Here is a 23889-nt window from a genome sequence, read left to right as displayed (position 1 = left end):
CTGGTGATTCATAAGCTGCTCATCAGGAGCTGTTAAATATCTGCTTTTTGCCAACGCTCGCTGTTTCAGTCTGCCAAAGATACTGGAGAAACAGTCACTGTAAAAAATTTATAGTTTCTCTGGGGAAAACAAAAGCTTTTTGTGGCATAATACATCATAAATTAAAACTTTTTTTAAAATTAAGAAGTTACATCATGTTTTGATGTAATGTGATGTGGCAGGTCATGCTTTTAATTTTAATAAGCTTAAAAAAGAGAGAGTGATTGAGATTTGGGAGTTTAAATATTGTTTCTGAACCTGCATCCTCTTTTTGACGAGGCTGGCAAGGCAGGTTCACCTCTGCCATCTGGGTTCAGGTCTTGTTTCAGGAAAACAATCTGAGCTGACTTCTGGAGGCATCAGCAGCAGTTAATGAACTGAACTTCCACTGCACAGACCTTCCAGGAAATTGCCAAACAGCATTAGCCCTTCTGTGGTATTTGTCATACTCAGGTACTGCTGTGATTTAAAAAGCTCATCATCCCCAGCTTACCTTTTTGGAAATCTCCTGCAACTTCCAATTGTTAAAAGTTCCTGTCAGAGAGACCCAGGACTGTATTCCAGCAGCATTCCAGTCTGAATTCCACAGATTGCAGGAGCAACTGCAGGGCTCCCAGTGCATCTCTGAAGAGTTGGTCCTTAAACAGAGGCATCTCTGGGATTCAGAACTGAAGCCCCTCCTGCTGCAGTCACTTGAAGACTCAGGGTTTTTGGCAGTGTGAAGTTGTTCCAGAGAGCAGAATTCATGGATCTTTAATCTGATGTAAGCTCCCAGTACATGTAAGACTGTAAATAGGTACAGAAAAGTCTTCTATCTGATGATCGATGGACCTGGGCCCTCTTTTTTTTCCAGGAAAAGCAAAACTCTTTTCTTTTATTCATGATAAAGGGCACAAAAGGGATATCAGCCTTCATTTTAACCTTTGGTCACTGCCGTAAGAAATGCAAAGGGTCAGGCACACTGCAGGACCAAGCAGAGGAGAAATAATCACCTACTCAGCATTTCACATCCCAAATTTGCTTTGTTTTCCCTTCAGCTGAGTCCCTGAATGATGTTTATTCAGTCCTTTCTGACACAGCTTCCCTGGACGGCCTCGGCTCTCACCAGACCCCAGAGGGGGATTGCCCTCATCCCTCGCTGGCTCTGGCTGCAGAGGGATCCTGGGGCTCTCACTGCCTCCCTTGGCAGAAACTTGGCACTCTCTGGAGGAGCCTGGCATCAGCCTCGGGAGAGCGGGATGAGCGATGAGTGCTGTGACCCAGCCGGGTGCCGGGGATCGCTGCCGGCCGCCCCGCCAGCCGCCGAGCCCTCCGCCGAGCCCGAGCTAATTGCTGTGGGGCTCTTCAGGGCACTTGCCTTTCATTCTCCTTTCTGATTTCTCTTTCCAGTCCTCTTATTTATTTTCCTAATAGTTCATTTTCTCCCATTCTAACTCTCATTTTGATATTTTTTATCGCATTCAGAGTGGAGGGAAAAGGGTGACCCGTTGTCCTCCTAAGCGACACCCCGTCTGTGGCTTGACTGACAGGAGGTACCATTAGAATCAGCATCCCTCCTCTGACACAGACTATCCATGTTAACATCTCTGTACTCTGGCGATGGATTTGATCTCCCAGAGCTGTAAATTATGAGTGACTCCATCAAAGTCAGAGACATTCCTGCAGCGCTGACACGGGGGAGGTCGGCTGGGATTCGTGCTTTCAGGATTTCAGATGTCTGGCTGGAGTGGTGCTGGCCACTTCCACCATTCCCTCGTGTGTGTGCTGGCAGGCAGCTGGCACAAGGACCTGCTGTGAGTGAGCTTCTCGCTGCCTTGGATTTCTTGAAGATCAGGCTCACACCGGCATTTGAGCTTGGCTGTGGAGAGAGAACAGTGCAATACTCTATTGGAAATCATGTCAATATCAAAACACAATAAAAGTGAACCAAAACATCTGAAATCGTTTTCTCTGTGTACACAGAGTATGTCTCCTTGGGGTAACACTGATCTTTCAGAGTTCATGTGGAAAGTGAACTACTGCAGGCAGAGAAAGTTCAGCTGAAAACAACAGGCCAAGATTAAACATCTCCAAAGTTAAACTGTGAGGAGGAAAATGATTTTGCCTTCAGTTCTACAATTTTACACGCCGGTGGTATGACTGGTTTCTGTGCTGGTAATTTCTTTGCATTAGAGAAAGCCATGAATGTTCTGGAGGAGGCTGAACTCTTAGAAGAGGCTCCGTGGGAAGGGGGGAAGAATGCAGAGTTTTGATTCATGCCAGAAGGAATGTGCTCACTAGGAACAAAGTTTACAAAACTCGTTTCAGGAGGTACGAAACCACAACGAGATCAAAACCTGCATGATCAGACTAACTTGGAAAACAGAGTAAGTAGCTGCAGAAACTGGTACATAGGGAAAGTGGGGAGGGTCAAAGGTGGAGGAGCCTTTAAATCTCTTTGCAACTGAGAGAAAACAAAAAAAAGATTTTTAAGAACTACATACTTTGTATTCTCTTAGATAATGAGAACATAAAATGTCTGGTTTTCATCTTTTTTACACTTATGTAAAATTAGGATCAACTCACCAAGTTAATGGAGTTACATAGGTTTAAATCTGGCATAAGCGAGATAAGAACCAGGCCTGTCAGTTCATTAAGGACTTCATTAACTGTCACTGCAATATCTTGCAGGGCCTGTGTTGCTGCAAATAAAAACATGCCTTTGAGGCCACAGGAGGGGATCCTGCCTCTCCTGGAGTGTGCTCTACAGGCAGCTGCCCATTCCCAAGGCTGAAGCCAGAGGGCCCTGGATCGTTGCACTGGGAATGGTGAATCTGTGTTTGCCCAGCCCCAGGAATTGTGCCTGGAACAGGGTGGATGCACACGGGAGAGTCTGACCTGTCATCAGTGACAAACAGCACAGAAAACACGCACAGGGCTGCACACACACAGCATCTTCCACTTAATTAAACTTTGTCATGACTTCTTGGCTGGCAAAACTCTCCTGTTTATGTTTATCTCAGATGTAAGTTAAATATAAAACTTCATTCCACCATTCTGTGCTTTCTGCTGAGGGATTGCTGATGGTCTCATGATGCTACTCAACCCACTCTATGCCAATTTGACTCAAACATCAAGACAAATATGTATTAAAAACCATCCACGAGAAGGATCGGAATAACAAAGCAATGAGCAGCTCGCTCACAAACGTCATTCCCCTTCAGGACTGATGGGCTCCACCACTTCAGCTTTGCTGTTTGATCAGCTGAGAAATGCTGCAAATACCCCATGTCCCGCTGCCAGGGCAGTTGTGAACAACGGCAAATTTTTTTGTTTAAGTTATAGGTCAAGCAGCAATTTCCCAGCACAGCCCCAAACGAAAGCAAAGATTTTCTTCCTTTTAAGCACACATCAGACCAATCTAATTTACTGGGGAGAAAATTCACTTTAGTGCAGAAGGACAATCCAGACGTGTACACTACTTAGGCTCTTGTTAAGTGAAAATTGGGATAAGTGGTACTAAGTGGATGCATAGATCTTAAGCTTGTCCTCTTCAATAGGGTGAATTTTACCCTTAATAAGAAGTGTAAGTACAGCATCAGTGTTGCCTGGATCCTTCTGAGGATCATTAACACACAGCTGAGTTTCCCCATAAAGATGCAGCACGAAATGGGAATTAATTGAGCTGTTTCAGTAGTTATGTACTTCTTGCTTTTTGCTTCTTACTTGTAAACTGTGAACTCTATTATGTCTTGTCCAAATTATGCCGGAGAAAAAGGTTTTGAATTAATTTCTATCAATCCTTCCTGGGATTTCCTTATGCTTTTCTACTCCATTTCTGCTATTTGTTCTGCTGGAAATTTATCATATCACAAGGAAATCCTGCAGACATCTAATTTAGTCTTGGTGTGACTTGCTAGGTTTGTCCTTGAGAAGGTCTGCTCGGAATGCAGCGGGGGAAGCTCAGATATGCATATGAGATATGGACCCTCCAAACAAACTTCACAGCCACAGCTCCAGACACCAGGGAAGGGCTGATGGCAGCCTCAACCTGCAAAAGACTCAGACTGGGCCCGAGGGAGCACCAGAGGAGTTTGGCTGCGTTTGTCCTTCCTTTAGACAGCAGCACCACACACGTTAAAGGCCCGGTTCTCTCATTCCCAAGGAACACTGAGTGTAGAATTGAGGCTGGTGTAACTCTGGAAATGGATTTGATTTCAGACAAGCAGCTTTGCAAGGGAGGAGGATGCTGTAACTTCAGCTCCAGGCTGCCAGACCTCCATCCTGGAAAAGGGGGGACCTTCCCACTCTCCACAACTCCTGACAGGAGGGTGCAGCCGGGGGGAGCTTGGCCTCTTCTGCTGTGTCCCAAGTGAAAGGATGAGAGGAAATTGATTTAATTTGCACCAGGGGAGGTTCACATGAGATATTAGAATTTTTTTCACTGCAAGAGTGGTCAGGCACTGGAATGAGTTGCCCAGGGAAGCGGTGGAATCACCATCTCTGGAAGTGTTCAAGTGGCATCTGGACGTGGTGCCTGGGGACAGGCTGGGGTGATGATGGTGTTGCTGGGTCAGTGGTGGGACTGGATGATCTTGAAGGTCTCTTCCAACCCTGATGATTCTGTGGTTCTGTGAACACTGGGGTCTGCTCTGCTCCTCTCAGCGTGGTGGCATTTCTGGCTCCTAGGGATGGTCACTCCCATCATTGCCCAACTCCACTCCTCAGAGGGATGTGAATGGACAATCTTGCTCTGTCCTGAGCAGTCACTTGAGAGAATTTCATTAGGTGTTCCCAAGCAGGTGGCCTGAATTGCTAATAGAGCTTAGAAAATTCCCTTTTCCTGTTCTATTATTTTTTTTTCCGCTTGACCCCAAATCAATCTTCTGGCTGGTTCAAAAAGCCCCATTGTCTCAGGGAGGTGTGAATGACACCTTGGTGTGAGAGCTGGTGCTTTTGGCTCGTGGCCCTGATGTCATCTCAGTGCTCTGTACATCAAAAGAGTGTCCCCTGACCCAGACATTGCTTTACCTTCGCTGCAGTGACTCATCATTTTCCCACAATTAAATTTTTGAGCTCTAATGCAAAGCAGACTTATCTGCTTTGACAGGACAGTACAGAATAAACAGAAAAGACTAAATTTGTATTGGCAGCTACCACTGCGCTGCAGTTATGAGTAATCCAGCACAACCAGAAAGGACACCAAGAAATCAAAATAGACTCGAGTGGCTGGAGAGGCAAAAGAGAAGCCAGAGCTGTTGGTCCCCAGGAGCTCCCTGGTTAGAGTTGTACCAAGACACTGGATGGGAACAGCAGCAATAAATGTTTCCAGGATTTCTCTCCTATCTATATCTCTCTCTACTTTTTCTTTTAATCTTTTATTGTCTTTTTTATTTCTTTAAACAAAGCTATGGCACTGTGGCTAATTTCTCTGTGTGCTATGAAGACTAAGTAGAAAAAACTCCTCACGATGAGGACCAGAATTCAAACACAGCAATTTCCTCCATCCTGTGCCCTCCTTCTCTCAGACCAGCACTTCCCACAGAGTGTCCCATCTGCCCAGCTCCCTTTCCCACTAAAGCTGTGGGATGCTGGGATGGGGCTGGAGTGTGACCCAGCCCCACCAGCAGAGAAGCTGCACACTCCAGTGGCTCCAGGAGGCTCCTGGAAACCATCACTCCCTGCACTGGTGTCCAGTCAGATTTGATTTGTTCTGGCCGCATGCTAAAGACAATTACCTGGTGCCACAGATGCTTTCTTGTGGTGGGGACATCTGTCACACCTGGAAATGTTTGTGGAAGAGGAGGGAAGTCAATTTGTACACAAAAAATTGGTTGAATCTTACCTTGGAGATCCTCATTTGCAGAAGGGAACCGATTCATGAACTGGGGAATCTTCTAACTGAGGAAAGATCTGCCTCAGATCCAGCTGGGTTTAATTCCCCCAAGTCCCTGGGCCCAGTGTTGCTGGATGGCCCAGTCAGGAGCTCTGGGAATGAGGAAAAACACGGAATTTCTTATTATATTTATATTGCATGGCTCCAAATTTACATGTGCAATTACTGCATCTTCTCGTGCAGGTCAATAAACCTGTGTACAAGTGAACAGAACTTGCTGGCTCATGTTTCAGCAAATTAGGACATGATTACACACAGTCAAAAATCTGGATCCTAAAGCTTTGTACACTTCTGTTGTGATATTTTGTAATTGCTAATTGCAACAATATCTGTGCAGGGTATGTAATTCAACATGACAAGTGTTTTTAGCAGCAGGTGAATAAGATCAGTTATTGAAACAGCAAAATTATTGCCAGCATTGAGGAAATTAGATAAAAATGGTCCAAAGAGCCTCATTCATATCAGATCTAACACAAGCTGGAGTAAACACAGAGAATTGTTAACTTTACATGTCAATAAATTATTTAAATAGTTTATAAGAAAACAGAATGACTTGGCACAGTTCTGACTTTTGAGCATCATAAACAGAGCAGTAATACTACACAGCTCCACTCATACATTTACGTTTTGGACTACTCACCTCTTGTATTCTGTGTGTAAATTGGAAAGCCTCGAACATTCATACACCAGACACAAATTCCTCCCTTTAACAGCTCCCAGCCCTGGGCATAGGGAAGCAGAAGCTCTTTTTGTTACACGTGAAATCTGCTTTCACTGGCTTACATTGAGCCTGAGTTTTGGTCCTCAAGCAACAGTTGGCATCATTTATTCCAAACTACCACAAGCTCTCATCTTGCATTCCATCCTCCAAGGAAGTGATGCCTGGAGAAGGCTGTGAGCAGCTCCAGTTGCTCTCTGGGAATGCCAGTTCGACCTTTGTGTGTGCACTGGAATCTCTGGGAGCTCGGTCTGAGCAGGATCTGCCGGTGGTGCCCAGCGCCAGCAGCGTGCCAAGGGCTCTCCAGGGGAACAGGAATGGACCTGGCTCTGGGCCAGGGAGTTTTCAGACTGCCACAAAGAGGGCTTCACTTTTAATTAATTTTTAAATGCAAAGCATCAAGGGCATGATATCCTTAATGAGAAGGACAGGAGCACCTTGCCTTTCTCTTGCCTCCCAACATGAAATAAAGGCTGCTGGGCGTCCTGCAGGAGCCCCTGTGAGCACGTGTTTGCTCGGGACATAAGAGGACAGGGATGTGGCCCTGTCCTGCACCGCCTGTGGCTTCAGATTCACTTCTCAGACAGCTGCAAAGTGATCAGTTTGTCTTTCACAGCCCATGTGCCTTCTGCATCCAGTTCTACATCAGGATGATGAGTAGCACAGACTCTCAGATCCGGCTGCAAGTTCTGCTTTTCCCTGTGGCAGCTTTGGTGTTAAAAGCAAGGGAATCACAAAGCACAAGTGAAAAGGATTCATCTGAGGGGTCTCTCTCCCTTAGCTAAGTTTTACATAAGGCTGGGTACTTAAGAGCTGTTACCCTTTCCCCCTCCACGACAGTGACTGTGTCAGTCTGCTCCTCATCAGCCGCCCCAGCCAGAGCGAGCCCTGCCTGGGAGCAGCAGGATGGGGCCCTTTGATCCGAGTGCCCCTGGAACACCTGCAGCATTTGGGGCTGGCTTTCAGGAGGATTTCACACCTCATAGCTCATGCCTCCTTCCTTAACCCTCTGCCCTGTTTACCAGAAGTAGTTTTACCTGATTTCTTGGTGTTAGCTCCCTGCTCGTGTCCTGGCAATCAGTTCATAAATAAAGCTGCCATTTCCATATCTCTGGACAGGCACAGGGAAAACAAGCACGTGGGAAATATTTGTGCCCAGAGTTAGCATTTGTAAACCATCGCCACAGGCCCACAGCCTTCCCACTTTTGTTTTCACTTTAAGGTTCTTTCTTAATAAGGAATAATGAACATCAACACCCAGTTATTCAGTAAAGCAAAGCATATAAGCAATTAAATTAAATTAAATTAGCACAGCCAGGCAAACAAAGCAGTAATCATTCAAGTCCTCTATTTAGGCTGCAGCCGTAGTGATAGACTGAAGAATAACAACACATTCCAGTAAAGACAATTACTATTAAATTTTTATTTTTCAAAAATCTCAAACACTGAGTAAATACTAATTTTTGTCACAAAAGGTTCCTTTTAAATCGTCTTTCCCTCTCACTTCAAAATGTGACAAATCCCAGACAGAATTGGTCTTTTATAAGCTTCATTTTACAGGAGTATATTCAGCATTATCTTCTCCACACAGTTTGAGCTCGTATCCTCCTGGGAGTCCCCACCACTTTCCTTGAATGTACTAAAGCAAGGATTGGCCAGTCCAGAACAGTAAAGGATGAAGGTATTAGAGAATAGTCTTGGGTCAAGAATTATTATTGCTAGAGGCCTCCAAAATCTAGTTATGGGTTTCAGCAAACCCTGTGGGCTCTTATGATAATGCTTTGCTACAGTATTATTGTTATATGGCACTAAATCAGTCAGATTCATGAGCAACAAGAGGTCAATGTCTGATTGAAATTCATAAGGTCAAAAAGGAAACTAAAAATCAATTTATAAGATATGAAGATTTAGGTTCAAACTATATCCATGAGCAATAAAATTTCACATCCATAAATGTAAGAAATCAGTTATTAAACTTGAGGGGGGGAAGAAGACTTATTAAGTTTTACACACACATAAGGCAGCTAACACATAATTTTATCAGACATTACTGAAATCCTATGTGTAATATAAGAGATGATGGGCTAAAATGCTAAATGGTTTAGCACTAAATTATTAAGTGATGTATCCCTAAGGTATTAAAAAGATAAGAAATGCAGAGCAGGTGTCTCTCCCACCAACTCTTGATCACCAGTTTAAGTGCATATTGATAACAAATGCACTTTAGAGGCAAAATAGTATTAGTAATATTTTTGCTGCGTGAAAGCCTCACGTCAGAATAACTTAGAGCTTCTCCCTGACAAAGAAATGTTCATATATATTACATATATATATATATATATTTATATATAATCACATTAAGTGTTAGCTCCCTGTAGAACAGAAATGAACCTCCAGTACAGTGGAGTTGGTTTGGTACTTACACACAAGTAAATAATGGAGGGGAAACAACAACTCCACCACATTGAGAAGGAGAATTATAGCAAGCACTCTTACCTGGGCTGAAATGAAAATGCATTTTTATTAAAATTACAGATTAATGGAGATTCCTGGAAGCCAAAAGGTATAAAAATGGCATACTGCAGACAAATGTGGTTTTTCAAGCCCAGCCTGTGGATTCCACAAGAACTTTTTATCCCTTGCTATTAATTTTCCAGCTGTCCCCTCTTCGGATTGGTGATTGCTCAGAGAATGCTGCTCAAAATTGGAGCATCCCTCACATCCAGGGGGTGGACATGGGATAAAAATGGGGCACAGGACTCGTGCACACCCTGGCTCATCTCTGATGAGGCTTTTCTGCGCCCGGACAACACCTGCATCTGTCTGCTGAAGCATCTCTGAGAGGGATGCACTGCAGCAAGCACAGAAAAGTGATTTAAATCAGCTAAAAAAATACTGTAATGTCCAAAAAGAAACAGGAAGAAGAGGAATGTCAGTGGGTTTAAGGCAGATTATGAATGAAAGGGCACAGTGTCGTGTTTGGTGGTGGTTGAGGATTGTGCAGAAAGCATTTCTGTGCCTCAGCCAAGTGCAGAGCAGCAGGCTGCATTCCTTGGATTGAAGCAGGTGGAATTTCAGAGCAAAACCTGTTCAGGTTGGCCATTTCTTCAGGGATGCCATTCCCACAAAATGAAGTCTTTGCCTTTATTGCGGTGGATTTTAAAAGCCCCCCAAAGATCAGAATTCCCCCCGAGTTGGATGCTTATATTTATGTAGTGCTCCCAATCCAAGGACAAGGTGAGCCAGACCAACAACATTTGAACGTGTTTTAGAACAAGAGGAATTAAAAATAGAAGTGACCAAGGCTGGGGTTTTCCCCTCCTTGCAATATTTTGATTTTCATTTGTCTTTTTGAGGCAGAGACCAGCACTGAGATTTCCAAGCTTTGCTCTCTGGACGGGAATAAGACAAATTATTTCTGAAAGACAAAAATACAAAACTCTTGGATAATAACGTGGCTGCAGGGATTTAATGAATTCCTGGGGGACTTCCCAAATTGCAAGAGTGGCCAGCATTATGTCATTTCTGGGATCCAGGATGTGTTCAGAATAATTATGTAAAATTACAGCAAGTGGTGATTTTAGAACTTTCTCCTTTTTTTCTCTCTACATAAGCAAACTTCCATGACTTAATTACCTGTTAATGTAATAAGCAACCAAAAAAAAATCAGGTTTTACAATGAAAAAGAGAAAATTCTTACGCTTGTTTACAATGATTGTGGAGTAAAATTACCTAAAAAGGTTAAGATTGTTATATTAGCAATATTTTAATGTAGTAGAGTTTAAATTATATTACAAAAATTATAGATGATTATGGAAAATGATACATTCTGTGTCTAGCAGGATACCTAAACACTCCTGTAAAAATGAAATAAGGATCTATTAATGCCATAAACCTACTTAATAAAAGTTGCTTTCATATTCAAAACCAAAATATTAAAGCATGCTCCATATCTGAAAGTCAAAAGTGAAAGAATAAATTAACTAAGGTTAAGAACCTTGTAGCAGCTGACTAACAAAGCTCTAGGGCATTATAAAATTTCATGCTCTTGTAATAAAAAGGATAAAGAATTGGCTAGAAGACCACTAAAAGTTAAAATAAATGAACATAAAATAGATGAAAAAGCTTGACACGGCTGAGACCACAAATGTGTAAAGACCAAAGACACAGTTTTAAGCCATTAGAGGACTGAATCAAATGCAAAATGAATCCTAGTAGTAAATTAATGGAAAATTACAAAGGTAAATGAGCTCTTTTTCCCAGTTACAGAAAACTTTTTATATAATTTTTTCCAGCACTTGAAAACATTAGAAGTGTGGTGAGTTAAGTCCTGGCACATGCCCAAGCCAGAAACAATTCCTAATACTTCTGCAGATAGAAAAAATCAATTTTTATAGAACAGACAGAAACAGGATCACACAAGGTGGTTTCACTTAATATTGGGTGGGAGCAATTTGCCTTTTAAATTATTTTCTAGAGCGAGTTCAAGTTCTACCTCTGAGCTCGGCCCCACCTGCACTCGTGTAAACCTTCAAAAGCAAGGACGAGAAAAAATCAAATATTTGAGACTTGTTTTGTTGGTATTTCCTAATCAGTGGGTAAGAGTGAGAAGGAAAGAGCTTGGAAAAGGTAAAGGCACATTATAACCTAAAGAAAAAAGAGACGAGGCAAGGCAGCCAAAATCTGTAACTTTGCAAGATCAAATACAGACAAAATGTGGAAGGGAACAAACCTCTGGTCCTGACACGTTCTGTTCACCAGCATAAGAAATGTTTGCCTCTCTGGCCACTTCTGCATTTGGAAAACCTGTTGAGGATGAGAAAATTGGCAATTAGAGATCTAGCCTGGCTCCCAAGTGAAACAGCCAGAGGGATGGCAAAGCAAAAATCACCTTCTGACCTCCAAGCATCAGTGCCTAGAACCCCAGAACGGTTTCCTAGGTGAGGCTGGACCCCTCTGCTCTGGTTACAGCACCCAGAAGTCTTCCTGAGCTTTATTCTGTGCTGTATTTTGCCTTTGGAAGGTGCAGCCCGGAGCTGAACTAGGGTCTGGTTTGGTCTCTGCAGTCCAGAGTGTTCGGAGTGCGATCACTCAGTGCAGGTTTGATCCATCTGTCTGCAAAGGTCTGTGCAGAGTCTGCCTGTGTGAGCGGGGTCTCACTTTATGTTTGAGAAGTTCCAAGTGACACAGGACCAAATTCCCTCCATCATCCTAAGCCACGGGATGTTTATTGTAAAAATACATTCTCCCCCATGGGCTTCCAGATGGATGAAGTGCAAGAGTTTTTCTCAAATCAGGAACCCCAGGAGTGATTGGAAAGAAAAGATTTATGGGCAGTGCAAGTCTGGCTCTTTACTAGCACAAGTCCAGAGGGTTTTTAGGGCTCTCAGCACAGCTTCTGAACTTTGGTTTCTGCTGCTTTCAGGAACTGTTTTCCTGCAATTCTTATTTTCTGGATTTTTGGTTTAGCTTTCAGGCTCTTTGTGGGTGTTTTACCTCCAGGAGCTGCTGCAGGGTGAGGATATTGGTGTTGGAGTGTTAATGCAACTCCTTGTGTGACCTCTTTGTCATCTCCACCATGAATGTTCCCCTTTACAGGGCTGGAGAAGAGCTTTCCTGAGTGCATGGGAAGGCACATCCCAGTGGGAAGGCAAGTCCAGCCTGTTCCAGCTGTGGAATGGCAACAGAGGCACCTCCAGCTCTGAAGGACAGTGATGCACTCCAGGACAAGGAATCCCTCGGAGATGGAGGTGGGCAGGACACCAGGAAGAATTCCTGCAGCCTCCAGGTTTGAAATGATGCAGCTGAGTGGGTTTTGTGCCAGCCACCCAAATATGGGAGGGAGGATCTGATTGCTCTGCCCCTTTTAGCTGGGCAGAAAACCCAGAGCAGCTTTTGGGTGGAAGTCGTAGAAGGTTAAGTTGAAAAGGCACAAATGAAACTCTGGAAATGGAGGAGCTGGTGGGAAAAGCTGAAGTTCAGTGACATTGGTGATAACAGACAGAGGCTTTTGAGTGTTTTGCAGGAGCCCATCAGTTCTCTTCATTAACAAACTGTCCTGGCCCTGTTTCTAGAGCAGCCCCAGCACATCAATCTGACCATTTCTAATGAGATAGAGGCTGGGACTGCACGGGCCAGACTTGCTTGTCAGCCACTGCCTGATGGGTTTAAGTAAGAAATGATCCTTCATTAATTAACCTTCACTTGCTATGTAGATTCACTCATTGAGATGCAGGTAATTAAGCCAAGGTCATTTCAAGGACTGACAGAGCAAAAACGGCAATGCAAAGGTGCTGTGGTTGTTTTGATCAAGGGCTTTCACTGCAGTTGTTTCGGTGTGACAGTGACACACTCAGAAGTGGCCTTTTGGGGGAAAAGAAAACCACCCTGGTTTTCTAAATAGGTTTTGGACCCAACTGTATAGACTTGGTACATGGGATAGATTGGGAAAAGAAAATATAAGTACTCCAGAAAATTCCAGAAGAAAAAAAAAATAATATGTGGAAGAGAGGCAGGAATGAACTTATTGGGAGGTCTTGACAGTGACTGAAATATCTCTGCAAAAAAGACTCTCAATCTTGCATTTCATTTAAAGTAATAGTCCCCAATTAAAACAGAACCACTCCAGTTAGAAAACTTTCTGTAAAAAATAGAAGTGTAATTTGTCTTGGTGCTCAGATTAATCTCCCTGGCTTTTAACCCTTGCCCACGAGCTGGTGCAGCCCTGTGGGGAGCTGGGCAGTGCAGGCTCTGCTCCCTCCCTCCCTCCCAGGTGTAAAACTCCAATTATGAACCCGCTGTAGCTTGGGGACAGAACAGCATTTTCTGCAGCTCCTCCAAATTAGCTCCTACATCAGTCCAAGCCGTGTGAAGCTCCAAACTTTGATCACTGTTGAGAGCAAAGTGAATATATTGAACCTGCAAATAGCCTTTGGCTCTTTCCAAGTGGCTCCCTTATAATTTGAGTGTTAGATTAAAGTTGCATGTTATAGATTTTAATAACTCTCTTCCATTTGGGCTCTGAGTGCCACTTGCTGGGGATTATATGACCCGACTCCCCAGCATGTCCCATTATGGGCACTTAACCTTGAAAGTTGTAAAGACAGAACATTTAATCTGTTAAACACAGGCAGAATCAGAAGGTTATACAATTACAGGTAATTTAGCTTAGCACTTCTAGTGCTTTTCACTTATGAAAAGAAACTTTGCTGAAAATTTTATCCTCAAGAAATGGAAAATAAATGAAAAATGTTGAAGAAAATATTGAGTATTACAGGACAAAAATATTTGTTGAGATATATACATAAATTTGTTTCAATTAAGGCCTTCAGTAATCATTAGTAAACTTTTACAAGCAAAGAGCAAAATTCAGTGTTAACAATTGTGTAGAAAAACCTGGAGCAGATAAGAATGACTTTGAAATTCTTTTTCCACAAATATTCCTGAGAAGTGTAAATTAGAGTCTTCAGCAAATCACTATCTCCTTATGGAAATTCCACAGCTGGGCAAACAGCAAATTGTTTCCATTATGAAATAAAAAATCAATAAAATTAAAATCTTCTAAAAAAGACGAAATAATTCACTACAGCAGAAAAGACCAGATAACAACAAATTATAACAGATAATAACCAAAGCATTCAGGCTTTATGGTGATGAGGGAAGGGTGCAATTCTATAGAGATTACAGAAGATTTATTCATTCTAAGTTTAAGAAAATTGATGCTTCAATAACAGAGAGATTTTTGGGGGCCATTTTACCACCCACAGATGTTGCTGGACCTTTAAAACACTGACCTGAGTAATTAAAGGATGCAGGTGTATTATTATTATTATTATTATTATTATTATTATTATTATTGAAAATCCGCCTGGAATCAGATTTAAGGGGATGATCAAGCCTTGGAGCTCAGAGGTTTATAATCGAGAAATACCTGAGAAAGGTTTTTCACAACACCTTTGAAGTGGGGGGAGAGAGTGAGATGAGAAATAAGGTGTGAAAAGCTGAATGTCTGCTGATCTCAGCCTAAAGTTAATTTTCCACAAGGAACCAACACCATGCAATGGGAAAGATGAAGAAACCCATGGCTGGACAAACACTTGGACATGCTCCACACACAGTGGGGTTTAACATGGAGGAAAACTATTGGGATTTCCATTTGAATCCTCAAAACCTGCTTTGTAACTGATTTTTTAAAGAAAAATCCAACCATTTGCATTTCCAATCCCCCCAGGGAGCTCCTGGTGGCCCAGCACACGATGGGCACTGCCCAGTCACCCCTGCCCCGCGTGGCACATGAGTGCCACACGTGTGACACTGTCACAGGCACTTGGGGCTGCTTTTGGCACATCTCACACACATCACCAGAGCTGCAAAAATGAGCAATTAGAACTGTGTTTCATTTGGAAATCTGAATTTTCAGCACCACCAACATTTTTTTCCCAGGAAGGCAACACTGTCAAAATGTTTTGTTTATGCAAAGCTCTAAAAAGGAAAAAAAATGCCAACCAAACTAAAAATATGAAGTCAGCTGAACCTGAACGGAGCTCCAATTACACCCATTTTTTTAAAGCTTTTGCGCAAGTGTTTGAGCTTAATTAGGTTAAGCTATTTCAAAGCATGCCCAGTTGTTGTAATCTGTTTATGATACAGAGTTGCTCTTTGATCGTGAATGTTCATTTTTATAGAAACCCTGTTATCAGTCCCTGGATAAGAAACAAAATGAGCAGTGTTTGTGGTAAGAAAATTTAGAAAAGTTTAGGGAGCTCAGAAAAGAGCTGTCTTCTTAACAAAAGAAAGACTTGACTTAATTTAGCATGTGATGGCAGGAGGGTAAGTAAATGATTTTTTAGGGAAGAAATGGAAACTAAAGTGTGTTCATTTATCCACCCTGCCAAAGATACGGTGCTGGAGAATCTCAACCTGAACTTCACCACTCTTGGGGAAAGCTCCTCGAATATCTGCTCGTCATTTTTATCTTTGGAAATTCTTCCATTCTCACAGAAAAAGAACACAAATTATTCCCCAGCCTTGAAACTGCTGCTTGATAAGGATATTTTAGAGAGAGTTAATCAGAAGGGTGAAAAAGGTACAATGAAGTGTGAGTGTCCCTCTGAAAATACTCTGGCTCTTCATTTTTAAAGAGCAAGCTGCGGCTGTCGGTGGAATTGGGTAACAAGAACATCCTCAGACCATCTTTATTTCAGAGCAGGAATCTGGGTTAGAGGCTGTGGGTTGGTTTTCAGCTTCGCTCTCTGTTTTTTTTTGTGTTTTTGCTTCACTCTTTCCCGTGGTGAGATGGGTGCATTAGCTGCACGGTTTTTGAGCTGCAGATCATCCAAAATACATGAATACATCGTGGCCTTTGGGAAGGGCTGGATTCGCAGAGCATTTAAATGAGGTTTTCTCAGAGATGGCATGAAGATATTTTCGCACTCCGGGGGGAATAATGCAGATCTGTCGAAGTTCCCTGTACCAGCAGAGCTCCCTCTCTCTGGAACACGCTACAGAATGAGAAGAGCTTCATATGCAAAAATTGAGTTTTAAAGCTTTGCTCAGCTTTTTCTTTAAATTATTATTAATTTATTTTTGAAGTGCAGCTGATGATGTGAGCGGCCTGTGAGCATCCTTGCACGTCCCAGGATGCCAGGATTGGTCAGCTCGGAGCCATCTCACCTGATTTATGCACAAATTAGTCACGGATGCAAATGAGATGTGCAATATTTGTACGCTTTCTCAAACCTTGGTCTTAATGACTCACCTTCCAAAACAAAACTAATGATGTTGAAGAGCAGTATGCAAATATTTGCTCTTTGACAATGACATCTCCAAGAAGCAGCCAAGGCTCCTGTATCATTAGTAAGTCCAATCAACTTACTCAGAGTAAACAGCTTAAGTTCAGCCAGCTCAGTCTCTTCTCCTCTTCACAATTAACTTTGAATTACTTTTACATTTTTCAACTGTGTTCAGTATCCAACGTTTATTTTGAGTCATGGCCAGATTTATGAAGGTATTTTTGTCCACAGGAGCTGGACACATTCGCTGCTCAGGCACCTCTCCAAAACTCACCAAGTGCCTCCTAAGTGCATCTGACCCTCATTTTTGGTCTTTCTGGTGGACAGAGCCTCCTTTTGTTTGTGGTCTCTGCAGTTTTGGACACTGAGACGATTTCTTAGATTGAAGGGACTAAATCACCTGGCTTTATTTTTACTCCAACTAGGCTGCATTTAGATACTATATCCATATTTAAAATCTGCTTTCCATAAATGTTATGCAACATTCCCTTAAAAATTGCTGTTTCAGTTAACATTTCTGCCCATAAATCAGTCACTGGAATATTCAGAGAAAGCAAATATGAAAGGGGTGTGAACACAGCTGAAGGCTATTCAATGTTTTATTCAAGGGAGTTTGCATGGAAAATATTTTGAGGTATTTGCTTAGTTCTAATCATTACCATGGGACACCCTGGAAATCCAATAGTGACAGAAGTGCCAAAACTTGAAAGCAATTAAGGGTGTTTGAAGAAAGAAATTTTCATTTTCTGTTTGCACTGAAGTTTTGGTGCAGGAAGGAGGCAGCCCAGCCAAGCCAAATTCCACAATTCTCGCAGCATCCAGCAGTTTGGAGGGCCATGGATCTACCCTAAGCTCTTGGAGACCTTCTGTGACTATGGGGAGCTTTTTCTTTCTTTTCTGTCAATATTTTTAGCCAGGAATTTGGCCACTGCTGAGCTCCAGGCTGTTTCCATTTCCCAGGACATACCACAGGCAACAAAAGTGTGTTGGGATTGTTTTCCTGGAGGGAAAGCTCCATGTTCTGGGTTTGTCTGCAGCCAGGAGAGCAGAGCAGGGGAGCATCAAGGACGGGCTGGATGTGGCATTCAGAGCTCTGGGCTGGGGACAAGGTGGGCATCGGGCACAGGCTGGGCTCGATGGGCTGGGAGGGCTTTTCCTCAGCGATTCTGGGACGTCTGAGCTGGGGCTGAAGCAGCTCAAGTCCTAAGAACAAAACACCAGTCAATTTGTCATGATCAAATTCAGCCCAGGCACAGCCTCTGAGAGGTCAGGCATCTTTAGAACACGCAGATTTTCAGGCTGCTGATGGATTAAAAGGTATTGAACCTATGCAGGCCTTATTTCCCATTTAATGGGAGTCCAGGGAGCCGATTCCATCAGGGTCTCATTCCATAATTTGATAAATGGAGCCTTCAACAGTCGGCTCCAACCTTGCCGTGGTGCCAGGGCTGTGCCAGCCTTCCCTGACTGGATTTTAGCAGCCAGAGCTGAGATGTGAGGAGGGTTTTCGTGCTTGCAAAGTTCAGCACGGAGCCAGGGCCGAGCATTAGCCCTTCCCTTACTCTGCATTCCAAGGGTTCTTTGTCTGGGCTGCGTGTTCAGAGAGATAATGACAAGGAGACCTCGTGGAAGTGCGGTGCCCTCCTCCTCTCCTGCGATAAGGCACGAGATAATAGAGACATCGCATCTGAAACACATTCAGCCGAATTTTGGAAGGCCAAAATATGAAGGCATTTCATACATTAGGCTGGATGGATGAACTCTCGGAGCGTAAAAGAGCGCCAAGAACTCCACGGGGTGGGTTTTCCCTTCAGGACTCGGCACTTAGCAGCTATTCAATTACTGGTTCAAGATAATAAAGCACGAATGCAACAGCTACTTTACACTATACTTCATCTTTCAGTTCCTCATGAATACAGAACTGCAGTGCTGATCACAGAAGCATCACACAGCTCCGTCCTAACATCCACGGCCTCAAAAAGCTGTTTCTGTGCGGTGGTTTCAGCTGAGTTTGAACACATGGACTTGGACATGGCATGGAAGAAACCCCATTGTTTCCTTTAGGAACGGGACCCTCATCAGTCCATAAAGCATCGGAGTGGGGGTGTTGTGGGATGTGCCCTCCAGACTGTGTCAGGGTTATTATTAAAACAATAACAACCAGATGACAAAGGGTAACCCTGCATAAAAACCAGGCAGGAACGTAGGGCACAATACACAAGCAGAAAATATGAAATCAACACGAAAGCTACATCACATTTCTCACAGAAACTGCCTGGTCCCCATTCTGCCATCAGTTGTGGGGTAAAATGACTTCACACATTGTAATTGAGGGCGTAATGGAACCACACATTGTAATTGAGGGCGTAATGGAACCAATTTTCTATAATCATCTATACATCCCCAAAGCAAACCCCGAGCTACCCCAGGAACACATTCCCATTAACTGTCTCCAGGCTCCACTTCAGTCACAGAACTTTTCATTCCAATGTTTACTTTATAGTGGTGCCATTAGGAAATATTAGAAATGTTAACATTTTAATATAATGAGGCAGATGCAGCTTGGTTTTTTTCTTGCAATATCAACTCTCTGGAAGTTATGAAAACATGACATTTTGCAATAAGCAAGCAAAAAACCCCCACCAACAAACCCAAATAAATGAAAAGAGGCAATTTAGATGCAAATACACCAAATATGAGGTGCTGCTCTGCTGAGCCCCTGGACAAACTTTGATACTTCTTGAGGGAGGAGGTTGGGGACCAAGCTACACTGTGGTCCAGGGAAGGAGGAGAGCACGTCTCTTCTCATTTAAAATGTTCATTTTAGATATTTAGATGCTGAAGTCAACAAGGTGCTTCAGCACATGCCTGAATATCTGCCCAGCCAGTTCCCTCAGTGCCATAAAACAACGTTTGATAATTTGCACAATGCTTGAGAGACAACTGGTGATTTGTAATCCGTAAATCCAATGAACTTTTGACACCTCCCGTTGCCTGGGTGAGGCAAGACATCCATTCCGCTCCTGATGGGGGAAAGTTGAGGCACAGTATGATTTGTTTTCCTGATGTAAATGTGGCACAGAGCTATATTTTGTGGATGGCTGATGGATCTAATGAAAGCATTATCCCTTCACACAATACAAAGTATAATGAGATGAAACACTGGGAGGTGTTTAGGCACTCACAAACACAGGTAGGAACTCATAAAAATCCTTTTAAACAGCTACTGGCAGACTTAGGCACTAATATTTTAAATATCTTGTTGATCAGCCATGAGAGTGGCAGGAATTGGTCCTTTTCCCTCCAACACTGAGGAAAATCAGGGCTCAGAGAAATTCAGAGAATGCTGAATCATGCAAGATGCAAGGAAGCAAAACTCTGGAAATTTCTTGTAAAGGTATTTTTTTTCTCCCGTGGGGAAAATTCAGAATTTAAAATTCTGACTCCATGTGGAAATCTGGCAATTTCAGTCAGTCATTAGTTGGGAAAGTTTTTTAGGTCAGCTTGGGATTGTGGATAAGGGAGGAATGAGTAACACAGCCTCTGAGTAGCTAAAGCCCTTGTGGCTCTGGGATGTTAAGAGAGCAGACTCAGCCTTATATATCTTATTTAATCAAAGAATATATAACTTCATCAGAGCTGGCTTCAACTTTCAAGTAGAAATAAACCACTTTTATAACTAGAAATTATTAGATACATCCCAGCTTTTTTTGCCTTTCTGGATTCGCAGCTGAAGGAAGAGAACAAAAGGAAGAAAAAATCTAAAAGAGAGAAGCCACAGCAGAATCAAAAACCCAGCAATAGGTAAAAAAATTAGCTATTTATAAGTAAATCCTCTTTTTACTTCCGACAAAATGCAAACCTCATCTCAGTTTGGGAACGTTTCCCTAGGAGGGGCTGGCTCTTTTCCAGGGAAAACCTGGAATCATAAGCTCTGAAGTCATTCCTGGGCTCAGCTTGGCTGAAGGGCTGAGAGCACAAGGCAACTGTGACAGGTCAGCTCGTCCAGGGAAAAGCAAGGCTCTGTATGGCTCATTCCAGGGCCTGGGAATGGGCACTCGTTGGTGCTTGGCATTGAAGGCACCCTCAGTTTTATGCCCTGGTGTTCAGGAAAAACCAGCAGCCTGAGCCTGTATACACTGTATACAGCTAATATCTGATATATATAGCTAACATCTAGTGTATAACCTAATTTCTCTCTCTAGATAATAGCTATTGAATAGATATTGCTAATACAGCCTCAAACAGAGCTAATGCACCAGCACAACCCACACCAGTGCACGGCTGAGCTGCACAGGGGAATTTAGACTGGTTTCTCTTGTCAGCAGCACCTGTGTGTACCCAAAGGGCACCAACGTTACCAATCCTTAGCCCAAATCCTCTGGAGAGGGAGCATTATCTAATGGAGGGGTGGCAATCCCTCCCCTTGGATCTGGTTTCAAGCAAACCTTCCAATAAAGGTGAGGCTGTCCCTGCCTGCAGCCAGCTCTCCCAGCCTCTCCAGAGCAGGTTCTGGTGTATCTGAGCTCTACAAGACATCAGAATTGAAGGGCATCGTGTTCCACTCCCAGAGCTTGTGAGCCCACAGTGCCACAGCCAAGGACACCCATCAATACCTGGGGCTCATCCCCTGCACGTGCACCCCCAGATATCTGAGTAAGACAGAGATAAACAGTAAAGGTTTCCAGAGATCCAGGGGGGGATATCTGGTGGTCTAAAGTCTGGTTTCTGTCCTCAGTCCAGAGCTGGCATTATTGAAATAATCCTTGAGATGACCCCAGCTGTCAAAAATCAAATCAGATTTATAAAATGCTTTTGGTTCTAGAGGAAAGGTGCTGTAGGAATAGAAGGTGTTATTATTATTATTATTATTATTATTATTATTATTACTATAATAAGACAAGCTCCCCATGTCCCTTGGTGATAATGCAGCTCTCTGGGAGGGATAAACTATGGAGCCAACGTGATCCAGATTATTGCCTCATAAAATGGGACACCTGCCCTATTATCCCTTAAATAATAAGTACATAAAACAAATTTGACTGTAATAATAAAACATAATGGTGAAATATTTATGGGTAATTTTTCAATGCAGCACACGAGGATTAAGCCATGCAATTTCTGTTGGCTTTTACAAGAGTTGCTCGGGCGAGTCCTCCCGGTGAGGTCCCACAGAAACTGTCCTGTAACATGTCTGGAGGAGCATAAGAGGGGGTGGTAAAATGAGAGGGGGATTTTAGACCGTGATAAACAAGCACAGAACCCATGCTTGCCCTCAGCAGGCAGAGAGGGAAGGCATGCTTCAAGCCATCCATGGGTATTGGTGAGGAAAACACTGCAGTCCGGTCCCTCCTCCCTCCCAGGTGTGGGCAGATAACACAGCTGGGCAGGAATTAAGCAGAGCAAAGGGTTAATTGGGGCAGCCCAGGAGCTGGGGCCACCTCCCATCACAGCAGCCACCAGAGAAACCCCACAAAACCTCCAAATGCAAACTGGGCTTAGATCTGTTTGCAGATAAACAGCACTGACCCCTTAATACGACAAATGAACAAATAACATAGAGAATTACTTCAGGGACCCCATCAAATTACATCTTTTACATCTCAGAATTTCTCACTTACCTCTCACCTTCACTAAATTCTTGTAACTGAAAAAGCCACAGGGAGAAAGGAAAAGAAAAAAAATCACATTTTCTGACTGTTCATTTGGCAGAACAGTACAGATAAACAGGTTCCATAATTTCTTTCATACAGTTATTTCCATATTCATTTCCCTACTCTTCTGTGGGATGACTACTGATAGAGCAACAAAGAGAAAAAAAAAATTAAAATAAGGAAATGTATTTCAAAGCAAGAGAATTTATGAAAGGCATCTGAGGCAGCAGAACCTCTAACCTGCGAGTACTTTCAATGTAGTTTAGATTTTAAGTTGTCAGGGTCACATTCTCAGTTTTTGAAAAGCACTCACGTCTGGCTCCTGAGACAGAGCCTGATTTAGTCTTTTATAGGCACATAGTACATGCTCTAATTAACCCAACTTAATTTTTGAGCACAGTCCCAATGTCTAATAGCCATGATGCAATATTTAGCAGATTATATTACTTATTATTTTATAAGCCACCAGATAAAAATAAAGAGAATATCTGAACTGCATCTTTCTTCAGCACTGTCTTCCAAATAATCGGATTATTTTGATTTGCCTTTTTTTGAAGCACAGTGAAGTTATTTATTGCTGGTGCCTTTCCAAGCCAAAGGAAACACCTGGTATTTTCCATGGGTGTTCCTGGCTGTGGGGCAGCCCTGGGTGTTTGGGTGAGCGGAGCAGCCCCACCGCCCACTCCAGGGCTCTGCCCACACCCCCCCTAAAATCCCTGCCTGCAGTCCCAGGCATTTTGGCAGTGTCTCTGCAGGTACACGGCTCCAACCCAGCCAATTTTCCGCCAGCAGAGCCAGGACAGACACACCCCCCTCGCGTGTGCGTGTGAAAATCTCTCCCTGCCGCCTTTCCTGTGTGCTGCCTCCCTGCTTGAAGAGTTTCTGTGTTTTCTCTTTGTATCATTCTGGCTCCGAGTACTAAAAGCCACATCCTGTTATGTTTGGTTGCTAGGTGGAGAAATGTTATCATGGGCTTCAGCAATAATTTATCCATAGAGCTAGAGGAGCTGTCATGTACTTCTGACAGTGAGCTGCAGCACTTTATCAGCTTGCCTGTAAATCAACCGTGTGTGGGTGAAGATGCCAGCAATGTTTGATCTCTCTCAGACACTCTAATAATCTGCTTTTGTCTGATTGATTCCTTCACATCACCAAGCACATTGCAACCGAGAGTGGAGTGCCCTCTGTTTATCTCCGTTGGTCATCTGCTGGAGGGCAACAGGGCAGAAAATGCTGTTCTCGCCGAGATGTAAGAGTTTTTTGGAATTAGGGGCTTTACATCATATCCTGGAGCAGGTTTAGTCCAGTAAATCAATGATAGCAGAATTGAATGCACCATAAATACCTCAAACCGTATCTCTTACAAGAATGTAAGAGTAATTCATAGAAACAGGAAAGGTAACTTTGCTGAGAAGAATTACGACCCCTACAAGCTGGAGACATGCAGGTCTTTTATGGCCTGTGTTTACATCTCCCCTCTTGAACTTCGGGGAGAAATGCTCTGCACTGGCATTTGGTTCCAGGCACTTCAGAGAGAATGTTGAGCAGAGCAGGACGTTGTCAGAATTGATCACTGCCTCTCAATCCACAGCGCAAGTTTTGCTAAATTTCTGTCAAATTCTGTTTCAGGCAGGAGAGGCCGATGCGGCCTGGCCCGCTCGGCCCCGCGCTGGCGCTGGGCAGGGCCTGCCTGCCAAAAACACGCATGAAAGGATGCCGTGTAATGAGCAGCCAGAGCCCCTCCGGGGGCAGGGAGAAGCGTGTGCCCATTCCAATGGATAAATGGAGCTGGTTTGCTGTGTTTTGTCCATC

The 23889-nt window shown here is 43.3% G+C and overlaps 1 long non-coding RNA gene across 1 annotated transcript; it reads right to left on the bottom strand.

Annotated features, from left to right (window-relative positions):
- Positions 1-538: 538 nt before the first annotated feature.
- Positions 539-22432, bottom strand: LOC116452522. The gene is made up of 4 exons (XR_004243524.1): positions 22045-22432; positions 11365-11438; positions 5864-6006; positions 539-1897 (listed from the first exon to the last, which is right to left on the bottom strand). It is a non-coding gene; the product is annotated as an uncharacterized LOC116452522 (long non-coding RNA).
- Positions 22433-23889: the final 1457 nt, after the last annotated feature.

The sequence above is a fragment of the Corvus moneduloides genome, chromosome 17 (assembly GCF_009650955.1).
Source record: "Corvus moneduloides isolate bCorMon1 chromosome 17, bCorMon1.pri, whole genome shotgun sequence".
In the NCBI taxonomy this organism is placed as follows: domain Eukaryota; kingdom Metazoa; phylum Chordata; class Aves; order Passeriformes; family Corvidae; genus Corvus; species Corvus moneduloides.
Note: the sequence above shows the minus strand (reverse complement) of the source record. Positions and strands in the feature narration are given on the sequence as shown.